Source organism: Podarcis muralis, chromosome 1, assembly GCF_964188315.1.
Source record: "Podarcis muralis chromosome 1, rPodMur119.hap1.1, whole genome shotgun sequence".
In the NCBI taxonomy this organism is placed as follows: domain Eukaryota; kingdom Metazoa; phylum Chordata; class Lepidosauria; order Squamata; family Lacertidae; genus Podarcis; species Podarcis muralis.
The window spans coordinates 120,643,723-120,652,174 of record NC_135655.1 but is presented as its reverse complement, the minus strand read 5'-3'; positions in this window follow the sequence as shown (position 1 = coordinate 120,652,174).

The following is an 8,452-nucleotide window of genomic DNA, read 5'->3' as shown; positions in this document are numbered from 1 at the left end:
TTAGATGGGAAATGAGGTAATTTAAAGGCAACTGCTGCATTTTGAAGTCCATTCCAACCTCTATTGCACACATCTATTGGTTATCGATTTCAAATTGCGGCAATCAATTGCAGATGGAGATGTATTTAAGTGAACCGGTTTAAAAGCAGCAGTACCCTACAAACTGAATCAGGCTGATATCTGTTTCACTTCCACCCAAAGAATCTGGGAATTGTAGTTCAGTGAGGGTGCTGAGAATTCTCAGAGATTTTTCCCCTAAGTAAACTTCTACTCCCAGGAAAAAAAGGGGGAGGCTATTAAACCTTTGGGGGGGGGGGTCTGCCTTGTAGGCACGATTTTCGTCGGTTAAAAGCTCTCCTAAGTGCTAAGTTCATTCAAATGCGTTCCCCAGTGTTTTCTCCTAGCCGTGCGCTGCTTGGGAAAAGCGAGTTTACACTGCAGAGGACGAGAGCTGCCTTCCACTTTGCTTGCTGTGCCCTTTTGTCCACAGAACTGCTGACTGGGAGAGTGTGCTTGTATTGCCTTCTTTGTGAGTTAATGAAGTGTGTTTGTGTGTGTATGTGTCCCCGCTTGCTGTTTTTTAAGCTGCGAACTGTGGGTGGTAAGCTGTGGGGAAGGGCTGTTGCTCAGTGACAGAGAGCACATGTTCTCCGGGTTCAATCCTGTCTGAAACCCTGGAGAGCCACTAGCGGTCAATGTAGGCACACACATAGCACAAATACAAGGAGACACACAGGCCCACAACCTCCCCTCTTCAGCTGATCTTATTGCTCCCTCTCTGCTCATCTGATGGCTGCTCTGGTGACCAGGTAGAAGGCAATTCATTTCCTCATCAGGGCGCTGGGCTCCTCCAGTGTGGTGTAGTGGTTTAGAGTGGTGGACTCGTAATCTGGTGAACTGGGTTCGCTTCCCTGCTCCTCCACATGCAGCTGCTGGGTGACCTTGGGCTAGTCACACTTCTCTGAAGTCTCTCAGCCCCACTCACCTCACAGAGTGTTTGTTGTGGGGGAGGAAGGGAAAGGAGAATGTTAGCCGCTTTGAGACTCCTTCGGGTAGTGATAAAGCGGGATATCAAATCCAAACTCCTCCCCCTCTTCTTCTTCTTCTTCTTCTTCTTCTTCTTCTTCTTCTTCTTCTTCTTCTTCTTCTTCTTCTTCTTCTTCCTCTTCTTCTTCTTCTCCTCCTCCTCCACGACCCAAACTGGTAGGGTTTTGGAAGGTGGCAGAATCAGGTTCGCTTAATGAGGAATTGCCCCTGATGCTAGCAATACTGAAGAGTTGGACCAGTGGTCTGATTCTGTATAAAGCCGTTTCCTCTGTGTGTGTTTTCTCCCTGTAGTTGTGTTTGTGCAGTTTCCACCTATTTCCCCTCCCTATAAAGTACTTCAGTTCATTTCCTCGTGTTAATATTTGATGCGACTGAGCCACCAGGATGCAACACATTTTAATTTTTTTTAGTGTTGACCTTGTACAAATTGAGGTGGTTAAAAAAAAAGGATTCCCATGTGGTGGTTTTGCCACATTGAAAAGTAATATGGGAAATAGGCATTCAGGGTGTTGAGGAACTTTGGATTCCCTTCCAACTCTATGATTCTGTGAGAATTGAATCTTAGCTGCTTTACTGTTAGTAACTACTGAGACAGAATAGTTGGGCTGTTAACATGATCAACACCATAATTGTCTTTGAGTTCATTACTCTTGAGAATTTCATTTGATCCACCCCTGTTCTGCTCAGGGGAGAAAAAATATCTAGCATTCCTACAGCAACAGTGCAAGTCTAGACGTGTCTACTCAGAAGTAAGTCCCATTGAGTGCAGTAGCGCTTAAGCAGGTATAGCATTGCAGTCCTGGTATATTAGCTGAATGTAATGGCAGATGATGTAATAAGCATCTATTCCATGGATCTCCCCCTCTATGGAAAATGGTGTCTTGGCTTGGTGAGATGACATTTTTTGCACATAAACCCATGGACACCAGCAAGATACATGTCTTACCTGAAGGGACGGGTGGGGAACCCCTTTTCAGCTACCTTCCATATGCAAAAGTGAGTGGAGCAAAAAAATATATATGTAAAGTTTGCCTCAGTACACATACTCACCCTCTCAGCCCATCATCCAGACAAGCATGATGGAATGAGAACAAGGCCTCATTCCATTCAGGCCAAAAGCACTTGAGAGGGTACAAAGGAGAGCCAGTGAGGGGTGTGTCCTGGCGGAAAGCTTGAAGGACCGCATTCAGACCCCCAGGCCTATGGTTCCCTTAAACCTTAGGCAGACTGCACTGGTTGGTTTAGGATGAAGCACCCTGTACAGTGGGAATAAGATCTTGCTCTTGTATATTTTGACTCCTTAGGATTATTTAGACGGGGAAGGGATGCTGTCCCTGGGCACACCTATCCATTGGGAAAGTTGTACTCCTTTTGTTCACGTTCCACAGGAGAGCTACCACATGTTGGACCAGGCGATATTTAAGAGGTGAGGCATGATCATGAAAACAAACTGGTTTTATGTGTAAGCTTAGCAATGTCTACATATGTTCCCTAGTTTATTTGACTTCCTTTGTTCCAAGTATGCTGATTCAGTAATGAATGTATATACACATATATATATTATTATTATTATTATTATTATTATTATTATTTTGTTCTATGTTAAGAGAAAACTGTTGTTGTTTTTATTAAAAGATGCTATTTGCTTAATGCAATCTACTACGTCGAAATGGCAAAAGGGAGAGGTAGGACTGTAATCGTAGAAATAGATAATGAAACAGATTCATATATATATGGACCCAACTACTGTATTGCTGAGTGCAATGTGAGGGACAGATCGCCATGTTGCAATATAATCTGATAAAAGGAAAGAGAGCACTTGATGGGGGCAAACAGAGGCTAGTCGATACAAACTAGACTAATGAAGAACACACTTAAGTAGTACACATGAACCATTCTGGAAATATATATATATATATTCATTCTACACCTGCACCAGATGACAAGCAAGGGTATTTTGAAAACTTATTTTTTTATGTGTGTGTGTGTGTGTACAGGAGATGGCCACATTCCAGCACAAAATGACATGTACCTTAACCCCCTTGATTTTCGTGGGACTTGAGTATGCGTAGCTGCATTGGCCATCGTCCAAAATATGCAGATTGTTGGAAAACACGAGGAAATGATGACCTCCACACATGTGGCAAATGTCCAACAGGATGGACTGACCCCTGTGAATGCTGATAAGGGCCATTAAGTAGTAGTCTAGTGAATTTAGACCATCTTCATATTTTTGGACGTGAGCCAAACGCATGAGGGATTGTCAACACGCCCTTGCCGTTTTTGAAAGTTCCTAGATTTTGAACGTTCACTGTGATGTGTAAGATTTGTCTTCAGATGGAAATATGTGGTTCTTTAAAAGTGGGTGGAATGTTTGCTTTTTCCGCGGGTGATGTCAAAAGATGTTACATTTTGTTGCGTGTGTTGTTTTGTGTATTGTGTGAAATGAGATATAAATGGCAATGAACACAACCCACCAGGGATTTTCCTCTGTTCAGGCTCAATGTTGCGGAGATACATCTGCAATCTTTTGCATCTTGAAGTATGTAGTGGACTTCACAATGATACCGCATTTGAATTTCCTGCAAATGTTACGCTTTTCAACCAAAATCTGGACATCTTCAGAAATGCAACTGCATTCCTCTTGCACCTTATTTTCAAATCCTCCATTCCACTTTACAATCGCAAACGTAAACCAGCAGTAAACCTACTAGTGCCTGACAATTGTATTTTGTTTTATATGCAATCTTCCCCCTTCCCCTTTTAATACTGATAAGTCTGCTTTTACATAATATTGCACTAAAGCATTGCTTCTTTTTTTTTTGAAATATATTATTTAGAAATGCAAATTAAAGAAGTCTAAGAAAATCTATTGATGGCAGTGAGCTATCCCGTGTGGAGAGCTTCGCGCAATCATTTTAAGTGTCACTGGATGTTTGATCAGAGTTGATTTTTTGAGCAGGGCTATAGATGGTTAAACTTTTTTTTAAAAAAAAAATCAATATTACGAGAGAGTTGCAATCAGTAGAAATAACTGTGATATTATCCACACAGATTCATCTTATTTTGAATTAACAACAATGCCTGTTACTAACCACAGATGTGATTAAGTAAATAAAAAATCAAGTTGCATTAAATTACACTTGTCTGGACAAAATCATTGTAGAGCTGGGCAAACAAACCTTTCGATATGTAATTCATGGAGCCAAATTAGCATGGTTTTAAGTGGTGTCATTGAGGGATTTCCTCCCAATACAAATAGCACCTTCAGATGAAGGATTTCCCCCAAAATCACAGCGAACGAAGGAGTTACATTCCATCTCCATGTCCTTTGTGATTACTGGCAGCAATCTCCCTCTTTATGCTGTTTGTGTTTAAAAATTAATAATAATACAAAAAAAAAACCTGCCCTTTAAATACTAAGAGGCAACTAACATTTGCTTGGCTCTTAGCCCAGTGAAGGAGATTCATGCAGAGAAAAAGTCTTCTCCATTAAAAAAAAAGGTAAAGGACCCCTGGGCAATTACCGTATTTTTCGCTCTATAAGACGCACCAGACCACAAGACGGACCTAGTTTTTGGAGGAGGAAAACAAGAAAAAAAATATTCTGAATCTCAGAAGCCAGAACAGCAAGAGGGATTGCTGTGCAGTGAAAGCAGCAATCCCTCTTGCTGTTCTGGCTTCTGGGATAGCTGTGCAGCCTGCATTCGCTCCATAAGACGCACACACATTTCCCCTTACTTTTTAGGAGGGAAAAAGTGAGTCTTATAGAGCAAAAAATATGGTAAGTCCAGTCAAAGGCGACTATGGGGTTGCGGCGCTCATCTCGCTTTCAGGCCGAGGGAGCCAGCGTTTGTCCACAGGCAGCTTTCCGGGTCATGTGGCCAGCATGACTAAACCGATTCTGGCGCAACAGAACACCTTGACGAGTGCCAGAGTGCACGGAAATGCTGTTTACCTTCCCGCTGCAGTGATACCTATTTATCTACTTGCACCGGCATGCTTTCGGACTGCTAGGTTGGCAGGAGCTGGGACAGAGCAACGGGAGCTCACCCTGTCGCAGGGATTCGAACCACCCACCTTCTGATCAGCAAGCCCAAGATGCTCAGTGGTTTAGACAACAGCGCCACTCATGTCCCAGTCTTCTCCATACATAGCTGCACACATGCATATTTAGAAGTGCCTCTCCATAAGGGGTTGCAGCAGCTCGCCTGATTGGGCCTTTTGAGGCTGGTGGAGATGCAGATTCCCCCATCTGAGCAAGAAGTTGCTTGGGGACTGAAGAGCTAACTACAAGCTCAGGATGGATAGCTCAGTTGGTTGGTGTGCAGTGCTGATGACACCAAAGTTGCAGGTTCGATCCCTGTGTAGGCCAGCTGGATGAGATGAACCTCAGGGTCACTTCCAACTCTATGAACATGAAACTGGTACTATGGAAGTTTTAATGGCCAAATGCATGTAATGGGAAGCCAAGACTTCCTATTCTTCCCATCAGATGTCAAAGAGATAAACAACTACCTGACATTTAGAAGACATCTGAAGGCAGCCTTGTTCAGGGAAGTTTTTAAAGTGTGACATTTTAATGTATTTTTAATCTTTGTTGGAAGCCGCCCAGAGTGGCTGGGGAAGCCCAGCCAGATGGGCGGGGTACAAATAATTATTATTATAATTATAATTATAATTATAATAATAATAATTATTTATTATTATTATTATTTTGAAGGGAGGATTTTGAGCAGAGAAGTGACTGGAAGATTTACCCTTTCAGCCCAGTGGCTTTTCCCACTGTTACGTTCAAAATGCATGTTTTCATCCTATGGGGAATAAGCCAAAAAAGAAAATAAACCAACAGGCAAGTAGGAAAAGGGTGAAGCACTCCTTCCCGCTGCTTTGCTGTTCAAAATCCTCTCTCATGTCCTTTTTTGAAGGAACAAAATGCCCACGCAAGGAGCATAGGTGTCAACCGTCCCTTATTTGGCAGGAAAGTCCCTTATCCCAGCGGCGTTTCCCACTGCTGTCCTGGACTGATGATGTCCCTTAAATTTCCCGGGTTTCAAAGGAAGCAGCTCCTCTCCCTCCCTCCCTGCTGGCCAGGGAGGAGGGAGGCTCCAACTGTGTTGCTTGGCTGCGTTGCTCACCCAATAAGGAGTCTAAGAACAACTGGGGGGTGGAACTTGCATGTCTTGTGCCCGGCCGCATTGCCTGGGGACTCGCCTTTGCTCAGTGCTTCCCAGCGGAGAGGCGACGGTGGTTTTCCTTGCTGCATCCCCTTTGCCGGGTTGTGTGCTGTTGGAACCACCGCTTGAGGCTTTGTTTGGCTGCTGGCTGGGCTTTCTGCCTTTGGCTCGGAGGAGCTCAGAAGCTGAACATACCTGTGCCCTGAAAATCCCTTATTTTGGCTGCTGGTCCCTTATTTTCAAATCTGTAAGTTGACAGCTATGGCAAGGAGGGATAGAAGGATCTGGCAATTTCAGTTCTCTTAGTTTCACATTAGTTTCACATTTTTCAATCTTATTCAGTTCTCCACCCTTCAACAACAATTTGCAAATACAGTGGTGCATCGCAAGACGAAAAGAATCCGTTCCGCGATTCTCTTCGTCTAGCGTTTTTTTCGTCTTGCGAAGCAACCCCATTAGCGGCTTAGCGGATTAGCGCTATTAGCGGCTTAGCGGCTATTAGCGGCTTAGAAAAAGGGGGGGAAGCGGGGGGGAAATGGCAAGACTCGCAAGACATTTTCGTCTTGCGAAGCAAGCCCATAGGGAAATTCGTCTTGCGAAGCAACTCAAAAACGGAAAACCCTTTCGTCTAGCAGGTTTTCTGTCTTGCGAGGCATTCGTCTTGCGGGGCACCACTGTAAATAAAAAATCCTCATAAAAATTCATCAGGGTTTTCATGCCATTTTCTCCCAAAGAACACATTTTTGTACGCAGTTTTGACTCATGTACAAGAAATTTTCCCTAGTAGAATGCATTTGTGTGTTTTTTTCAACAGTATCTTCATTTTTAGGCATGCTTTCCCGTAAGATATGCATGTTTGTAAATATCAGTTGGAGAACTACATTGCAAAATTCAGATAAGTGCACATTTTGAAGGATGGTTTGCATTTTGGTTTGCTAAAGTGCAAATCTGACAGATTTGCCTTTAAATGAGAACCAAATTGAATCTCCCCCCATCCTTACACAACAGCTTGTGTAGTATAGTTGGTTGGCAGTGATGTTGTGTGAGTTACACAGAGGGAGGGAAACGGATACAGAACACATGCGCGTTCAACTGCCTAAAAGGGCCGCACCACCCAGGAGATCTCAGCCACAGAGATAAGAAAAGAAGAGTCATTCTGTTGTCTGGAGAGGTCACTTCCTGGTTCACATGGAGAAGCCGTTTTCAATGGATCCCAGCAATGCAAGCACACGGCTGTACTGAGGCAGCACCAAGTGTCGTAATTTTCCGCCGCTAACAATTTTGCACCCGGGGCAACTGCCCCTGTGGTCCCCTCACACATGACGCCACTGGGGGTTGGTGTCCGACTAGGGCCAAGGAGACCCAGGTTCAAATCCCCAGTCACCCATGACACTCATTAGATAACGCTGAACTAGTCGCTATCTCTCCTCCTAACCTACCTCAGAGTTTTACTGTGTGGATAAAAGTGTGGGTGGGACCTTGCCACCTTCTTCAAAAAGAAATGTCATGGCTCAATGGCGCATCCACCCACAGCTGCAATTAACCCCATAATAGGGTGTCCCTAAAGTTGTGCCTACAGTTCATTCACCTCTAGTCCAGACCCCTCCAAGTGTCCCTATTTTCCAGGGACAGTCCCGGATTTACAGAAGCCACCCTGGTTTCTGATGTGATTCCTGACACATCAGGAATGTGTCATTCCCTTAGGATGTCTCTAGTTTCATCGGAGAAATGTTAGAAGGTATGGAGTTATGTGAACCATGAGCCAAGGAGATCAGTAACTATACAACCTTCAGAAGACACAAGAAGGCAGCCCTGTACAGGGAAGTTGTCTAATGTTTAATGTTTTGTTGTTGTTGTTGTTGTTGTTGTTGTTGTTGTTTAGTCATTTAGTCGTGTCTGACTCTTCGTGACCCCATGGACCAGAGCACGCCAGGCACTCCTGTTTTCCACTGCCTCCCGCAGTTTGGTCAAACTCATGCTGGTAGCTTCGATAACACTGTCCAACCATCTCGTCCTCTGCCATCCCCTTCTCCTTGTGCCCTCCATCTTTCCCAACATCAGGGTCTTTTCCAGGGAGTCTTCTCTTCTCATGAGGTGGCCAAAGTATTGGAGCCTCAGCTTCACGATCTGTCCTTCCAGTGAGCACTCAGGGCTGATTTCCTTCAGAATGGATAGGTTTGATCTTCTTGCAGTCCATAGGAATCTCAAGAGTCTCCTCTAGCACCATA